The 19,563-nt window shown below is 42.8% G+C and overlaps 1 protein-coding gene across 1 annotated transcript in view; it reads left to right on the forward strand.

Moving 5' to 3' along the window:
- Nucleotides 1-13,348, forward strand: part of PITPNA (phosphatidylinositol transfer protein alpha) — a 188,307-nt gene extending 174,959 nt beyond the window's left edge. The window contains exon 12 of the mRNA XM_078680168.1: nt 9,852-13,348. The gene's annotated coding sequence lies outside the window, so the exon portion shown is untranslated. The remainder of the gene's footprint in view (nt 1-9,851) is intronic.
- The last annotated feature ends 6,215 nt before the right edge of the window (nt 13,349-19,563 follow it).

Here is a 19,563-nt window from a genome sequence, read left to right on the forward strand (position 1 = left end):
CGTTCACCAATCTCGATTAATTCCCTTTCCTGGGCTCGTTCCAAGGATTCTCTACTTAATTCAGACTTTCTGATTTCTTTTTCAGTTCTTTTATGAGATTCTTTGCGCCATAACTCAATGGCATCTTTCTGTGACTGTCTGGCTTTCTTTTTCCATAATGCTTCTTCTACTCTCATGATGCACTCGGCATCCCATGTGCCCGATACGGGCCATCTATACTTTTCCTCTAACTGTTTGGTATACTCTACCCATAAATCTAGATACAATATGGCGCTTATGCCATGCTTCTGATACATAAAATGACCTGGACTGTCCCTAGGCGGAACAGGAACTGCTGCTTCTAGCAGACCTTTTCTGGATTTTAACTGACGCAGTTTTGAAAATAGCGGCATGACTGAACTATAATCTGGACACAATACAATACACAATAAACACGAGAATCACTTCGCACTCATACCACGACATTAAAATACATGAAGAACATTATGAATAACAGTTTGAACAGAATACCACCTGGAATACGGAAAACAGAATACATGAATTTTCTCAAGAACAGAACTGACTAGAACAGAAACTAGATGCACTGCTGAAACAGTACGAAACTTACCGGTCTCATACAGAGACACGTCAGGACCCGCATCCACCGAAGTGGACACTTCGTTTGTGGGTCTGTGTACCACCAACCCACGGACCAGAGTCAATTAGATTGACCCTGTCTAGATACTACCCCAGCAACGGTACTCACCGGGCAGCAAGAACGGAAGGCCTCGGACTGGACTGGACTGCTTCGACGCCGGACGGACGAACTTCGGACTTCTGTTACGGGTGGGCCTCCGGATACCTCGGACCTTGGACTCTCGGCTTGGGCTCTGGTCGGGACTCGCCGCGTTCCTCCACCGTCTCGTCTGGATGCTGGACCGCCTCCTCCGTCTCCTCCGTGGGCCTGAGGGATACTTGAAGCAGAAATATCTGCCGGTGCGCAGAAGAGTTCCGTCACGACTGCAGAGGGTCAGGGGGTCGGCGTGGCTTCACCGACGCGTGGGGAAAGGGCAAGTCCCTGTTCGGGCGCCATTATGTGGTATATAAATAAATAATACCGGATCTATTTTTGTCTAGGCATAGCAATAACAGATAGCTCAATAAATAAGAGTCAAGATTCGAGGTAGTAGGAGTTTGCAGGTTTATTACAGCATAAAGGACAGGAACAGGACAACCTGCACAGGAATAGGATGGCAGCGCTGCCGGGGGCAGGGTCGGAATCGGCGTGCTCACTTTAATAACAGTACACAAGTATATATATTAAAACAGTTGCATTACAATACATATGATAGGCGGAGCAGTGGGTGTGGTCAATAGCAGTCGCGAAAGATAAGGGTGAAAGTAGGTGTAACAGAGGCGTATACATAGACATGTGATGCAAACGTAACAGACTATGTCATAAATGGGGCGGGCTACCTAAGGAGCCGGGACCTCTGACCTAATGGTGCGCGCAAACTGGCAATGACGTGTTACTAGGAGAAGCTGGGGGCTTCGAACTCTGTGCTAGGAGCAGAGACTGAAGTCTGGAGAGTCAGGGCGACATGTACCTAAGCAGTATCTAGTATCTGATGTTTAGAGAACATGTTGATAGAATCCAAAAGTTATCGGGGTAAAGGCGAACAGACTCTAAGACTAGAGAATGCATTATTCTACATGTAGTGCGTGATGAAGAATATTAAATGACCATTAAATGCAGTATTTCTCTAACGTGGAGACGTAAAGGCTAGACAATGACGGAAACTATTGATGCGGTTCATTAGCTTAGGAATGCAGAGAAGGAGGACTGAACTGATAACTGGAATCATAACATACTCTTGGCAGACTTAGAGGCAGAGCCAGGCTGAGCCGGGCACTGCGAGGCAGGAAGTAAGTGAAGGGTCGAGGATACAGGTGGGGGCTGTATCGCTCCTCAGCGAGGCTTCAGGAGACAGGAGCTGAATCTGGTGTCCAGGCCCTTTTGAGGCCTAGAAACGGGAACTTTACAATGAAATAACGTGCACACTGAGAAACGTGGCAACGTAGCTTTACATAGGCCTGATATTCGTAGTATTCACGAGAACTGGAAATTGGCATACTAGAGGTGGACACAACTGTAATTGCGTCATTAATCGAACATAGGGAATACATAGGCATATTAATCATGCACAGATAACATATGATGGATGACACGTAGGGACACAGAACATGGCAAAATTTACTTTTCCACAGTAGTAAAGATTTAGAGATTAAAATATAATCAATACGGGACATTGTATGGTGTACAGGAGAAAAAAAAGTAAATTCAGAGGCATCAGGATTACATGTTTTCCATATAACAAATAAAGATCAAGATGGAAAGGCAGACTGAAATGATTTGTGGGTTTTATCTGATTTAAATTTAGATTTTCTGTCAGAAAAAGGGTCCAACCAGTTATTAAAATCACCACCAACCACTATATTGGAATTGGATATAGATAATAATTTCAATTTTATAGAATGACAAAATTCAGGATCTGATTTAACCGGCCCGTAAATATTGAAAAAGGTTATTTGCATTTTGTTGATGATAGCGTCCACCAGTACCCAACGACCATTGGAATCGCATTCTGATGATAATATTTGGGCATTAATAGATTTGTGAAATAGTATAGCAACCCCACCATGACGATCAGTAGCAGAAGAAAAAACAATTTGATTGACCCATTGGCGTTTGAGTTTAAGGGATTCTACGTCATTGCAATGGGTTTCCTGCAAAAAAGCAACTTGGGCGTTGAGTTTAGCTAAATGAGACAATACCTTTTGACCCTTGACAGGATGACCTAGTCCACGAACATTCCACGAGACAACGTTAATCATGGTGTTGGATTAGGGAGTACATGAGGAAACAGGAACATGAAACTGTAGGACCAACGTAATGAAAAAGAATGACACCGTTTATTATGTGATGAAGAAAAAATATTACTAGAAATAAAACATTTAACATACAGCAAAACCAAAAAAGAGAAGAAACAATAGGTACAAAAGGAAAAAAGACAGAGAAAAGGAGGAAGAAACGGAAGGAAGAAAAAAGTAGACAGATCAAGGATTAAAATCCAGATCTGTAAAGAAAAGAATGTTCGACATGATAGAAGCATAGTGACGTCAAAGGACACGGACACCAATGATAGAAAAGAACAGAGAAAATGAGAACCTCATGAAGATGAAGATAACCAACAATTAAAGAATATTAATTAAGCAAACTTTTGGAAACATATTAGCGATCCTGAAATATAAGAAAAGTCAAGCATTAGTATCCATGACACAAGAGGAAATGTTGTTAGGAAAGAGTCTAAGTTTATCAGGATCATCAAAGGACCGTGACCATCCATCCTGTGTGATTTTACAGAGGCACGGGTGAAGAATTCCATACTGGATGTTGAGATGCCTCATTTGAGGGCGTAAAGCAAGAAACTCTTGGCGCCGAGCATTTGTTGGATTGGAAACATCTTGAGAGATAAAGATATTATGGCCCGACCAGATAAGACGACGTTTAAGCCTTACAGCCCTCAAGACGTGCATAAGTTCGGTAAATTCCAGGAAAAGCATTATAATTCCACGTGGTTTGTTTGAAGTAGACGGCCCAGATGATGTGCTCTCTGTATATTTTGGGAAGATGGCGATGACTGAAGATCTAAAAGTTCTGGAGGGAGTTTCTGTAGAAATGCTATCATGTCAGGACCTTCAATATTCTCCGGAAGACCATAAAGGCGTAGATTATTTCTGCGATTACGATTTTCAAGGTCCTCAGTGTGGATTTTTAACTTGTGGATTTCTTGCTCAAGTGGTGCAATCATTGAAGAAACATCTTGTATGTCGCTTACCCATTCAAGTTCCAGTACCTTACCCTCGATAACAATCCATCTTTCCTCAATCTGTTTTAATTTTTCATTGGTAGTGGACATAAAAGGTTGAAGGCCACGTACCTCATCTAATATAGAGTCCAAAACTGGATTCTGTGAAGAGATGATAGGAGAAGGCCGGTCGTTTTTCTGCCTATTCGGTTTTGTACCAGATGAAGAGGATCTAGCAAGATGTAGTTTGTTAGCCAAAGGATCAATTTATATTATGCAGCAGCTAACAAGTACACCTGAAAAATGTAGAGGAAAATAAATTACTTCTTATGTTGAGGGAAAGATTATACAATCATATTCTTCAGTATGTATCAGGTAATTAAGGCTACAAAAGTGAGCAATAGCGACAAATGCACATCAGTATGAGGTTATCAAATCTTCAAGCAGAGAGTCACTGAGAGGAAAAACTGTTCCATTGCCACAAAAGAATATCAAAAATGGTTTTAAAGTGGCATTTTTGTGAGATATTCAATGCACAGAGATTATTCCAAGTGAAGGAATTATGAATAATATCATTGTAGTCCACCGTAGCTCAAAAACAGTAAAAAAGAAATAACGCGAGCGCCGTGATACAAAATGGCGGGCGCCCGCGTCTCTCTGAGGTATAAATTACCGCCGCGGCGTACTGGCTCAAAATTGAAGAGAATCGCTCCAAAAGCAACACGGGGACTCACCGCACCTTCATGAAGCCACGACCGCCACCTGTTGCAGAAAAAACGGTCAAATGAGGCTCAAATAATGCAACTGAGTCCCGCGTCGGAGCGGTGCTCACATCGGGTCTGCCATGACACTTCGGGGGTCAAGCCATGCCCCCCAAGATATCCACATTTGTTTATAAACTATATCAGTGCATGTTGTGAGATACAAGTGTAGGGGAACATTATCACTAAAGAAAGAGGAATACATGATTGTTTTTGCAATGAGTAAACCTAATAAAACATGCACCACTTCCTAAGTGGCCACTGCAGGAATAGTTATCAAACCAGTGGTCTCAGACACTACAGCTCTGGGAGAGTTTAATGGTTATCATATGCAAAGTGCAAAGCAAATTAAAGTGTTGGTTGCACAAAAACAAGACAAAAGGCAGACTGTTGGCACAGCCAGACCTTCACTGTGGCAGTACCAACTAAAGCATCACACACACGATGGGGTGTTTTTCTAGGCCAGCTGTAAGCAGAAAGCTGCTGGGCATCACGCCTAAATAAGTCTATAAATGTCTTAAAATGAAGGACACTGTTTTTAGCACTAAAATGTTGTTCGAATTAGATACCAGAAATACAGATTGACAGTACCACAGCTATGATTTATATAAACAAGCAAGGTGGAACACAATTATACACTCTCAAAATTGGGTCTACACATCTGGCACTGCTTAATAAAACACTGTATTACATTGGTGAATGCTAATTGCACAGGTCAAAATATAAAGGCAGATACTCTGAGTAGATAGCCATTGCTCACTAAAGTGAAATATTTCAGAGTTGTCAAAGATATGGACAAACATTGGCAACATGAAAGGTAAATCTGTTTGCTTCAAACGAAAACCCAGAGTGCCTAAAAGGTGTTTCAAGTTATCTGCACTTATAATCTCTGAAGAATGCGCCATCACTAAACTGGTATGGCATTTTTTCCTGTGCATTTCCACTAATACAAGTGATGCCTCTGGTAGGCATCAGGATACCATTAGCGCTACAGTGGTCTTGGCAGATATTAAATTATTTCTAAAGACTTGTTGTTCATAGGGCACCTTAAAAGCATGGAGGCCAGGGACACAACAGTTTCAAGGTGCTGCAGAATTTTTCTAAAATGTGATAGATGCCAGAGATCCAAACAAATTGTTCCAGAGCTCTGGACCGAAAATTCTGTAGGATTTACTGTCTTCTCTGGCATAGTTAAAACATGTAACCACAAGAAACCATTGGTCTTTTCAGTGGTGGAGTTCTCAAGAATATAATGAGTTATCACATGTGAGAGGAAATGAAGTCTCATCTAGTAGCAGGCCTGGTGCATGATGCTGAGTTTTAAACTGAATAAGCAGCTTAACTGGCAGTCATTGTAGTGCTTAACGAGATGTGGTCTTTGCACCTGAGACCACATGATAGACGTGGTGTTCATACCTTTTGTGGCACAAAAAAACTATGCAGCGACTGCCTGTTTTTCCACACTTGCTTAGAATGAGTGAAGGAAAGATTTATCACCTAGAGATCTAGAGCTCAAGGGTTTAAAATTGGCAGCATGACTCTGGAAGTGCATCGAATCTATCATACATGAAGATGTTAAAAGGGAAGAAAATTTGCAACACAGAAGTGTATTGCAACAAAGTGAAAAATATTATGTTTTTGGGTATTAACTCATTGGGCTACTTGAATAAATGAAACATATTTTGTTCCATGACTGATGTGTCTACTTGGCTGTAACTTACTTATGCATCATTATGTGTACAAATTGCAGCACACACGAGCTGTCAGCGAAAAAGTACTGTTTATCAATTTTGTTATTAACAGGTCACTGGCGGGAGCTAAGATAATGTTCTCTGTCGATTTCAACGCCATCTTGAAATTAACATATATTATCGGGTCACATGAAGCCTCCATTTGAACCACTGCATGTAACATGACACTGAAACAACATTTCAAATTCCATTAATACATGCATATATCGCAATTTTCTATAAACCGCCATCTTATACATAAACGTGCTCGTAAAGAATATATTAAAACATAATTTTTCTTGAAATATGTGGGAACCAATTATAAATCATCAATTTGAATTAATTTGCTCAGCAGCAACCTGGTCACCTATAAAACAATATTAAGTAGATTTTATGAAGGGTCAAATTGTTTTAAAACACTTGCTCGACACTACTCATGCTTCAGACCCTCCTCCACAAAGGAGGAATACCAGTATGTAATCTATGGACACCATGTGAATCTAGAATGGGCTAATGCTAAAAAAGAAACCTGTTTACCTGTAACAATAGTTTTACAGCATGAAACACTTTTATGTGCAGACCTCCCACCACCCAGTGAAGTAGGGTGAGGAAAGTTTACTAAAGTAATAATAAACATAAATCCTGAGTACGCACACTCCATGCAGAGGATCAAGAATATGAAGATGGCAGCTATTTTCTGGGGGATTGCGGGCTTACGTTTCACATCTTAGGGAGTCATACTGGCTCTGTCTATGGTCGAAACACAGAAATAAAACTTTGTCTAATTTTAAGAATATTTCTGGACCAAATCACTGGATGGCAAAATAAACACATAATGTGAATCTGGAAGAGTTTTAGGATTCACAACTATTGTTACAGGTAAATAGCGTCTTCTCATTCATGGGTATATTTATGAAATAAATACACAACCTGCTCACCTACCAATGAAGCCAGCAGAATAGAGTGGAGTGTGGGTCAGCGACTATTATCCTTCTTCCACAATGGTATCAAAATGAACTGAGGACTGCCTAATACTGCATTGTGCTATGGGTTTCCCTTTTGCCATACAGTGTCAGTGCCACATGATTCACTGAAGCTTCTGCTGACCTAACTTGTTATCGTGCGTTTTTCAGTATTAAAAAGACTACCTGGGCCAATTTGCTTCTCTATGATGATTTGTATTGTAATTGGAGTATAATTAAATTAGACGATAAATGCTGCCTGTAGATATGAATTATAATAAAAATGTGTTTGCATCTCAACAATTTACCTGCTAACTCCATGGGCACCACGATTCAACTGGCAATACCTTTTACAAACTGATCAAGGGGGTTGCTGATACCTAGGCATATATATCACACAAGACCATTGAAAGTGCTATAAATGGAACCTACAGGTGGCCATAGACTGGTTCAAATCTCTGGCAAAGTCTCCCCTTGTCGTTAATGGGGCAAACGGTAATGGACAAAAAGACAACTCTACCACTGTTCCTTTCTATACGCCAGATCATCCCATTTTCCGTTCCAAAGGGATTTGTCTCTTAAGTCCACGGGCTGTTGAGACCCCTATTCTGAGATGGAAAAATACCACAAGTATCACTTGCCAAACCATACGAAGGAGGGTGCTCCCCTGACAACTGCACATATTACTGGGCAGCACAGATGGTAACATTAAACAAATGGATCTTCACACCTCTCGAGGAACCCGTACAGTCTACACAGAAAATAATAGAACTGGGTATCCACCACTGATATATGTTGGAACCCTCCTTTATGGCCCGATCTCAGACATATGGTCAGATTAGCATGGCGACCAACTACACACATGATAGAATTGTCTGAGGTCATTACCAGGAGGACCTCCCTCCTAGAAGACTGTCACATTCTAAAGGAAGTGGTGGAACTCACTGCCATTAAGAAATAGAATGCAATAGGGATTTGCAAAATAGGAGCTCATTGAAAGGAAGATTTGATTAAACCATTAAAAAATATTTGAAAGAGGAATATTCAGTGTGTGATAACAAAACTTCAGGTATACCCAATAAAAATGTGCTCTGGGGAGATACTTGGATCAACTTAAAGAAATTCAGGATTTATACCCAATTGAAAACAGATTCCTGACTGAATTACTAAAGAAAAAAGACTTGCATACAGCAGATATGCAAAACTTTAACCAAAATCAGTACATCCGGTGAGTGATTTCTCAAAGAAAAATGGGAAAAGGACGTTGTCCAAACAGAAGCCCAAGAATGAGAAGAGGCATCTTGGTCCCCCTCTAAGTAGCTGTCAAGGCAGGGTTCTGATTACTACAATTGCAAATTTTGCATCACATGTACTCCACTATGGTGAAATGCAGGGCTAGGGGACGCACCCAATCCAACCTTTGTTGAAAGGAGTGCGTAATGATGGAACTTTTATTCACACATGGTAGGATGGTCTGTGAATCGGCAAATATTGGAGAACAAATGTCAGCCAACTGAATGACATCACTGATGTATTCATCTAAAGGAATGCCAGAATAATTTTATTAGGTATATGGGCAGAACAACTGCCACCCAAGCACAAACTGTTGCTATGTAATGTGGGACTAGTATTGGCCAGGAACATAGCACGGTCCTGGCATGGGAAAAAGGTACCAACATTTTGTGATTGTATTGTAGTTGCATTTATGTAGCGCTTACTATCCCTTGCAAGCCTTTGAAACGCTTTAAACTGGGCAGCACGCTGCTCCAGAACCCAAGGTTAGTCCAGTGTTATTGGTTAGTCAGATTAGACTTGTGCGTGCACCCAAACCATTCTATGCATCTGTTCCAGTTTCTTTGGGGTAGATTACATGAATAACAGGGTTGATTATTAGTGGAGGGGTATAGGAGGTCATATAGTTGGTTGGCGGGGTTAGCAGATGAGGTTGAGGAGATTAGGCAATGATAAGTTGCAGGGGAATTACTTTCAAAGATTGAGAGAACATATAATGAATGGCTTCTAGCTTTGGACTGATGTGGGGTGATTAAACAAGAAATATAATAGAGCAGGGGGTATCCCCAAAAATTCCAAAAGATTTGTAGACAATGGTGTGAGATACGAAATATGGACTAAATGTAATAACCAAATAACCATGTACTCCTGATAAAAGGTGATTGAGAGCTTGATGGTGACAAAGGGGATAATGAATCGAGATAAACATGTGAAAGACTGAATGAGGGAGGGATGGTGTAGATGCCATACTCCTAATGTTCCATAGGTGTCTTAACTACAGAATAAAGAGGAAATGTGATGGAAAGCCAAAATTCATGCAATTTCTTTGTGCTGATACCATAGTTTATGCGAAATTACATAGACATGAAGAAAGCAATAAAAAATGTTTTTAAAATAATATATTTTTGTAAAATGAATGTTCTTTGGACAAAATGTGATCTGGCAACCTGCACAAAGGTGTAGAATATCCTAGGTTACAAATTAAATCAAGAATTGGCTTTAGAATGTCTTTTATGTTCTGATCTCGTTTTTCCACAGAGTGCGAGACCAGCCGACAGGGAGGCTGAGTGGCTCTACCTTTGGAGTGATGCCCAACACTGGATCCAGCCTTCTCCCAGCGTTGGCAGACATTGGAAACCTCCTGTAGCTAATACTAGATGCCCTTTAATATTGTGAGCAGATGAGTCCAGTATTAATCCCAACAAATCCTGAGCTCTGGCAGGGCTGGTGCTCGCCCTGTGCAGCTCTGATGTTCTTGCTATATTCCCATTCACTCCTTTTATTTCTTCGTGTTCTGAGCAGTGTGCTCGTGCCTCACTTTGATTTCTCTGTCACCCTTTTAGCAAATCTATAATTTTGTAATTTTAAACGGATTATTTTGTTTTCTTTGAACCGGGATTCATTTATGCCTTGGTTCCTGCCCAATGCCCTATGGTGGGATTAATAGAGGGATGGGGAAGATCTAAAGGTATTGTAACCCGTGGAGTATCTGACTGTATAGTAAGGGTGATGATAGTAGAACCCTGCATGAGGTTAACTTCTACCTACAGGGTGCAGTTCACTGTAAATTGCTGCTTCCCATCCTTACTGGAATGTCTATTCAACTTCTGTGAGTAAACGTCCTACGCATACATTCCACTTGGCCCATACTAGCTAGCCTGCCCATACCTTGTTTCCTAGTCCTATATGACTCATCAAGGCTTTCTTGGTAGGTGACTGTCCATCAGCATTTTGTTGTTCCATGAATACAGTTGAATGATGACATACCTTAACAGCTCCTAGAAGAAGGTTTGTTCACTGTCTCCTGTACAACTAGGAGCATCTCAGAGAGCGACCTATAGCATCATACCAACTTTGTATCCAAACAATATGGCAGATGACGGTAATATTTGAAAGCATTCCTGAGGTGTTAGCAGACATTCCTAGTCCAAGAGCGCTTTTGTTCGTAAGAGTACACCCGTCCCCGACCCATGCATTCCCTCTATGTGCTTCACTCCTAAAACTGAATGGCAGCAATAGCGTGCCTGTAGAGGTCAGAATAACAAGGCATCTTCCTCTTCTCTGAGACTACTTGTTGTCCTTTTCTTCTGAAGGCTTTGGTTTGCTGGTCTGGAAGCAGGTTAGAGACACCAGAATACTGAGCCATCTCTTGAACACACATGGGCTACAATAAAACATGTAGTGGTCTTGGTGGTATGGAGGAGGGGCGTATAATGGGGTGGAGGGTCCCTTTCTTAGAGGTAACGTGCTCATTGTTTCTCATGCCAATCTTGATCCTTGCAATAGGAATTGTGACAATGGCTCTTTCTTCGTTAAGGGTCTATTAACTTGTCATATGACAGTTGAACGACAAAAGTAAATCCATCCTCTGTGTGATGCAATGTAATGTACCAATTATGACGACAAGCGTGTAAGGACTAAAGACTAATTCGGGATAGGATGTCCATTATATATATATAAATAAATGGATTGGAATTTGTAGAGCACAACTGATGCCCAAATCAGGGTGTCCAGGTGCAGTAAATGTATTGAAGCATCTGATTGAGAATCCCAGGTTTTGGATAATTAAATATTTAATCTACAAGTTACAGATTTATTGGGAATCCTGTTAGACGTAAGGATTTTCTAAGGAATAATGTCTCTGCTGAAGTCTCTTCCTCAGTAACAGTCTGGTTCCACGAATGACTATGACAGCAGACCAATCTGGTGCAATTAGGTTTTAAGGGGTTTCTAACAGGGATGAATACTGGCTTTGCAGGGGTCACGTTCTAAGGAGCATTTTAATTTCGGAACACTTTCTGAGGAGCTGTCTGGTTCTTTTAAGGTATTTTCTTGAGCAGCAGCCTAGTTCGGAAGGAATGTAGCTGTTTTATAGTACACAAATATCCCTTTTGGCAACCGTCAATTTCTAGGGGACTCTTTTCCTGGAAAAAGTCCTGTTGTATAGGACATCTTCCCCAGAATAGACCTGTTATGCGGAGTTCATTTTCTGAGGAGCATCCTGGTTCTGCAAAGGCCTCTTTTATCAAAGACTGGTCCAACAAGAGCATTTTCCTGGAAACCGGCAGATTCTGCATATGTCTCTTCTTGAAAGCTGGTTGACTGTTGAACTGCATTGCCTGTACACATAGGCCTCTGACATGAGGGTGATTAATTGATGATTAAAAAACATAAATAGCAAACTCAGCTCTTTTAAGATGTGTTCTTTCCACTTGGTTCCAAAATGGTTACCCAAACCAAATCATAGCCGAAGTTTATATATGCCGTATGCAAAACAATCATTTGCCTAATGCAGAATCCATGTTTTGAAGAATCAGTCCAGCTCCAAAAATCCAAACTTTATAACCCTATAGATGCCCATGATAAGCTGCTTATTGAGGAATGCTGTATATATCCACAGCAGAGCCCCATGCAATGAAATGCTAGATCTACCCACAGCCAAGCCTCACACAATTCAATGCTAGGGAAAGCCATGCCATTGAGTGCTTAGATGCACGTAATGCTGCGCGTCACACAGTGAAGTTTTGGAAATTCTCAGAGCTGAAAGTGGAATCCTTGGTGGTAGAGTCCGCACACAACAGCGGTCTAGCTTTTTAATTTTATTTTTGTGAGACAGAATATTCATTGGAAAAATTATTCTTTAGAAAAATCTTACACTGCTTCCATGAAGCAATGTTACCTGTGCAATTCCTTCTGCATATCTGCAAGATTGTTTTCAGATTAAAATTAGTCTCAAAATGTCTGCACTTAACTGTGTCCAATTTACAACTGGCAATAATGTGACTTCCCAATTGCCAAGCTATGTATTTAAAGAATCTATGCCATGCGAACTCTTGAGTGGTGTGTCGCTTTGGGAGTGCATGATGAACCTAAACTGTTTTTGGCTCGAGGCAAGTGATCTGTAGCACCATCTAAGAAATTGTGTGTGAAGACATGGGCTCTGCCTATGTGTTGTGGGGTAAACAGTACTTGCCTATATCACTTTCGGTTGCTGCCCTCAGTTCTCTTAAAGAATATACTTGAGACTTCCATGATTTTTGCCAGTGACTGAGTACCTGTTTTCCTGACCGAACCATTCTTGAGTCAGCCCCAGGACTTGAAATCATTTCATCGAGTTGAACCTGGGTGTCTGACATCCTAATTGAATCGAGCCTGTTTTTGTGACATAGTTCACACTTAGTCTGCCTCAGTAACTGATGTGGTTCTCATTGAGTGGCTCCTTGTTAATTCGTGCTTGGAATAGCCCATTATGAGCCAAGCCTGGTTATCTGATGCATCCCTCACGGAGTTGTCACAATTCCTGCCACTCTGCACAATGATGCAGGCATGGCTAATTCCAAATAGTTCCCTTCTAGTGGGGAAATCCTCTCAAACCCCGAGCAGGAAATTTTGAATGGATCTTAGTGCTGTCCAATGTACCCTTTGTAGAATTGACTAGATTTCGTTTTCTTTCATGTGAGTTTGTGCCTTTTTTGTCTCCTAATATTCCAATACAGGTATATTGGAAAAAAATCTAATAAAGAACCTTAAAAGGAGTCTTACGATTTGGTGTCATCCTCTGTATGTTCTAGACTTTAGTTGTGAGCAGGTGCTACTAGTGGAAAGTGAACGGTGGGTGAGTCTGTGCAAGCCTGTATGCTTGTAGAATTTGTTCACATGTACAAGTAAGTAATAGGGAGTGAGCATCGTAAGTGGGAGTTAAACAATATATGCACAGTATACATTTAAATACACACAATTTAAATATATGGTGAATTTATATGAATTGGTGCTAAAAATACAAAAGAAATTCAATGTCACACGTGGATACAATGGCTGTCCAGCATGTCTAACTATTATAGATTTTGCCTGTTGCTATTTTTTTCTTTATAACTTCTCCTGCATTGATTCTTTCATTCATTCCTTTTCTTAGATAAAATGGGGGAAATTAGATGTGGGCTCTTGAATGTTTTAATAGGTTTAATTTGACAGGTAAATAGATTTTTCTTCTATGCACTTGGAAACAAGCATTTGTTCCATAGAGTGGATGTCATTGCCATTTAGAATCTCACCTAATATTTCATATGCAGTTTGTCTATTATCATCTGTCCCATATTTCCCCCGAGTTAACTCTCTTGTTGATCAGTTTGGCAGTTAGCGAGATCAGGACAACTGCACTTTGTGAACTAGGGAGACCGTCTTTAAAACATGTGTCTACTGTTTCCATTGCTGTGGTTAGCGTTGGGTCTGAACTGCAGCAGTAAAGGAAAAGTTACTTACCTCAAATATCTGTCCGTCACATGGGTATCTAAATTAAATTCATAAACACTGAATGTTGACCTATTTACATGGTTGGCAAGACGGCTGTGATGAGCATATCCATGAACAAGAGGAGAGTAATGTATTTGTGCTTTCAAACTTTTTGTGTGAGCATTGTGATACTGCTATAGATATGCAAAAACAACAATTGATGGACAGAATGCAGAACAATGTCATACATTCACCCCAGTACAGAGATCTGGGCCTAAATCCATCGTTTTTTGCACTCCACACCACCCCATCAGACATGGCCATATGCAATTCAGCCTTGACCCTGTGCCTCATGGGAACAGTACAGCCTGAACTGCCAAGCCATGTCTTTCCTGGACTGGAATCAAGCATCCTAGGTCCGGTTTCTGGCTATCGGCAGTCTTCAGCCAGGATAGCTTGACTCCAGTGGTGTGGAGAGCATGGGACTCACGTCTGAGCATACCCATCCTACTCGGGGTGACAAATGCAAAAACAACAATTGATGGACAGAATGCAGAACAATGTCACCCCAGTACAGAGATCTGGGCCTAAATCCATCGTTCTTTTGCACTCCACTCCACCCCAGTTCAGACATGGCCATATGCAAATCAGCCTTGACCCTTGGATGCAAAAAGAGACCGATCCATGAACCTGTTCACCATTTATCTGGTGAGCAGCGGCGTGGATGTGAATTCCATGCAAGTGCACAGACCGCAGGGGGAAAGGGATGACCAGTGCAGGTGACGCTTTTCCTTTTTAAAGTAATTCCTGCTGGCGTCATAGCCCAGGGTGTGCTGTCTGTGCACTTGTATGGAATACACTTCCATACAAGTGCACAGACAGCCTACCCTGGACTATGACGCCAGCAGAAATTACTTTACAAAGGAAAAGCATCAACTGCACGGGCCATCCCTTTTCCCCTGCTGTGCACATCTTCCCACTCCCACCCCATGCTCACAACACATGAAGTGCTTAAGTGAAATCCCTGCCTTCAGACAAGGATATCACCTCGGTGACACCAGGCTAAGAGAAATCCAGAGGTTCCCTGAAACCGTTCAGAGGCTGGCTGGCTTGGGTTGCTGGGCCTCTCCGAAGGAGTCCTAAAAATCACATTCTCTGATGCTTACTATTCATCCGATGCACAGCCTTTTTTATTATTTCTGTGCGTGTGATCTTAGTCCGGGCTGTCCTGTCCTGTAAACAGCCCCCCCACCCCCCTTAGGTGGAGTTACCCGAGCGGGGGGCCTGACTGCTTGGGGCACAGACGACGGCATTGACGGTGCATGAGATGGTCCGCAGAGACCCCAAACATAGGCAACTTCAGTTTGGTGAACCAAAAGGCCGTGGACCCCGGTGTGAGGATGGCCGAGGGCGGTGGCACGGCGGGCCAAATCAAAACGGAACCGGCCGGAGCGGTCGCCCTAATGGTAGAGCTCAGGGCTGGCTTCAGAGCCTTAGATGGACACTTCAACACCCTGGATAAATGGCTGGACAAAATGGGGGCCCGTATAGACACCCAAGACAAAAAACTAGACACTGTTGAAGTTAGAGTGTCTGACCTTGGTGACAGCGCTGCACATTCGACCAAACAACTAGATCGCATGAAAAAACTCCTCAAAACAGTTGCAATGAAAAAAGAAGATGTAAAGCGAAGAGCAGGCGCATTAATATACGTACCCTGAGGGTTCTGGAAAACTACAAATACTGGCCGCCTGAACCACTTTGTGGAAACGCTCCTGTCGGATCTATTTGGCAAGGAACCATTCACAACCTCCTTTCTAGTGGAAAGAGCCCACCGCACTCTGGGCCCCCGCCCTAACCCGGGATGCCGCCCAAGGCTGCTAATTGCCCAACTTCTCAACTACCAGGACAGAGACACCGCATTGAGGCTGGTAAGGGAGAAGGGCCCGCTGACCTGGCAGGGCTCGTTGGTCTCCCTGTATCCTGATTTTACGGCCATGGCACAGCAGTCCTGACGTAAAAACACAGGAGTCAAGGCCACACTACGGAATCTGGGTCTCAAATATTGCATTATCTACCCTGCCCGACTCTATGTGGTGGTGGAGGGCAGAACACGACTCTTTGATACTCCTGCGGACTCCCCGCCAAAGAGTGTCTCCGGGGTGCGCAGATCTCTTCTCCTCGGAATACCTGTTGCCCACACGTATGACCTCCAGTGACACATGTATAATGAGCGGGCTGAATTATGACACAAAGGTTTGAGATTGTCTCTAGTGCCCTATAACTAGAAATATGGCAAAAATAATGTCTTGTTTTAGGGGGGAAGTAGGAGGTAGGGGCTACAGAATTAAGCAGGAAGTTTGTGTTGGTTGCTTGTTATGGTTTCCAATTTCCACACACTTCGACACTAGACATACACACCCGACCTTACTAAGTGCCCCACATTACCATGTAGGGTAGGCTAGCCGATTTTTCGGAGCAAACACTAGTTACCTGGAAAATCAGGGGTTTAAATAATGCACAAAAAAGATAAACTGGTTATGCACTACCTGCAAAAACACAAGGCAGACATAGTCTTTCTGCAGGAAATGCACATCCCGCAGGCAATAACACCTGGATAGCATCCTGATGCGGGGGGGGGGTTTACCGATACTACCCATACTACAGCACATATGTCAAGGAGACCGCCATTTTAATACACAAGCGTGTACCCTTTCAACCCTCGATGATCCACTCTGATTCCGAAGGACGCTATACCATGGTGGTAGGCCACCTTATGAGGCACAGCATGGCTTTTATTTGTGTGTATGCACCCAACACAGATAGCCCATATTTCAAAATTTGCATGGCAAGCCTGAGCAGGTTGATGCGGATTACATCTGCATGGGGGGGCAACTTCGATTTACTGCTAGACCCTAAACATGACAGCACCGCAGACACTCCCAACTCTAGACCCAAGGAACGCCAGGCGCTGACAGAACGCTGTGAAACACACAACTTAGTAGACGTTTGGCGCCACTATCACCCATCTCTGCCAGCCTACACTCATTATGCTGCACAATATTACACTTGGATGCTCCTGCTTTATTGGATGTGGTCCCCCAATATGGTACGTGATTATCTCTCCTACTCAATCAAATAATCTCACCGGTCCAGTCAGGTTTTGTCCCGCATAAGTCAACGTCCTTGAATCTATGCGCTTTATTTGCAGTACTGCATAAAATGCGGCCTGACGTCCCGGTGGTAGCCACACTGTTAGATGCCCAAAAGGGCATTTGATTCCCTAGAATGGCCGTTCCTACTAGCCACGCTGTGTAAGATGGGCATGCCAAAGGGTTTTATTGAGCTAATTTCACTACTCTACACACCACCCACGGCCCAACTTCGAATAAACTGCACCCTGTCCTTCACATTTTCATGCGGCATAAGACAGGGCTGTCCACTATCTCCCCTACTTTTCATTATCGCACTCGATCCCCTAATTTGGCATTTACAAGAGCGCCACCTCCATAAGGGGTTGCAATTCAAAATGGATCCATCCCTAATAACGCTCTATGCAGACGACATTATACTTTACGTCCGTCATCCCCAGGGGAACCTGGTGCCAATAATCAGAGAAGTAATCCGGTTTGGGGGGTCTTTGGGATCCACATAAATTGTTGCAAGTCAGAAGCGTTTCCCTTAACGGTGAGCCTGGATTGCGCAATCCCCTTGACATGGTGCAAGACATCGGTTAAATATCTAGGAATACATATACATAGGGAGACTGAGCAGTTAGTATGTCTGAACTATGGCCTAACGCTAAGTACACTTAAATCACAAGTTAAAAGGTGGCTAACACTCCCTCTCTCACTGGCGGGACGTGTTGCTAGAATTAAAATGGTGGTGCAGCCCAAATTTCTGTACATGTTCCACAACATTCCCAATCAACTAACCAATACGTTTTTCCAAACACTATACACCACCCTCATCAGAATGGTCTGGGGGGGGCCAGTAGCGCAGGATCAGCTGGGACACAATGACCCTGCCATATGAACGGGGAGGGTTTGGGGTCCCTAATTTTCAAATTTACTATTTAGTGGCCCTGTGCGGTTTTGCACACCATTGGTATCATCCCGATGTCCGGATTCCATACTCAAAGCCTGAGGCGGACCCGACCCTGCTAGTGGCGATACTGCCGCTGGTCTTCCCTAGACCCTCAGGATATACAAATGGTATCTACGACTAGCTGGGCCTGGAAGAAGCTGGCCCTCTTGACAGGTGGGCGGTCGCTTTACTCCTCGGCTATCCCTCTGGCTAGTAACCCGTGGCTGCCCATCACTCAGTAGAGTTTGGTTCGGCGCACTGTCACTAAATACTCTCTCGACACAGTTGGGAACCTCTTCCCGGGGACACGTATACTCTGGTACGGAAGACGCCCGCTTTCGCGGGGCTCCATACATTGATCGATTTATACTAAACCGACTGTAGAGGGCTTTGCGAGCACAGATATCAATCTCCTTTGGAACCGGACGGCTGCCCTCCGCTAACACTAATAATGTAGCTCTCCCAACACCTCATATCTAAATTATACAGGGCCAGTATGACTCTCGTCCCCAGTAGGGGCACCAAGGTTCGCGAAGCATGGGAGTGGGATCTTGGGCACCCACTGCCAGACCGACAGTGGGAATATTGTTGCGCTCAAAAGCAGAGGGTATCCCTCATTGATAGACATAAATTAATTCATTTCAAATTCTTATGGAGTGCATATGTGACACGGGCAAAAATGCATAGAATTGACTCGTCTTGCACTCACACCCAAGTGTCATGCGCAGCACACAGATTATACCCATATGACCTGGAATTGCGACAGGGTTGGCGGCTTCTGGAGGGAAGTTTTCACAGCACTATCGCAGATGGTGCACTTTACCATTGAACCTCTACCAGGGGTTGCGCTGATGGGATATTTGCGTGAGATCGTGAAGCCTGCGCTTAGGTTTGTCGCAATAGCCCTGTTGTTGCCAAAAAGGGAGATCACGATTCACTGAGGCAGCAGATTCACTCCCACACAGAAAGCTTGGCTAAACCACTTGATCCACTGCAATACAAACTGTGAGTTATATGCTACGTTACAATTTGTCACATCTAAACTCCGCGACATCTGTCAACCACTGCAGCAATACCTCCTAGATATGAACATTCCCTCTAATTCCCAACTGCCAGAAAGGGACGATCCATCGGGGGATGGGCAGGTTTGCCCACTCGCGAACACACAAGGTGCTGATTCTAATGTGTTGGCATAAAGACGCAACGGTTAATGCAAGTATGCCTATTGGGGAGCACATGTAGAGAGATAATGTCTATTCAGAAAATGATCATGGTGTGTATAATAATGTTGAAACATTGTATGAGATGAATGGGAAATTAGCATTGCAACCTGTTTATTACTAAATAAAAAAAAGTTACATAACTATAGTCCTATTAATCAAAATTAATATCTATGGTTTGAAAATTCATCAAATAAATATACTTTTTTTTAGTT

The sequence above is a fragment of the Lissotriton helveticus genome, chromosome 3_1 (genome assembly GCF_964261635.1).
Source record: "Lissotriton helveticus chromosome 3_1, aLisHel1.1, whole genome shotgun sequence".
NCBI classification, from domain to species: domain Eukaryota; kingdom Metazoa; phylum Chordata; class Amphibia; order Caudata; family Salamandridae; genus Lissotriton; species Lissotriton helveticus.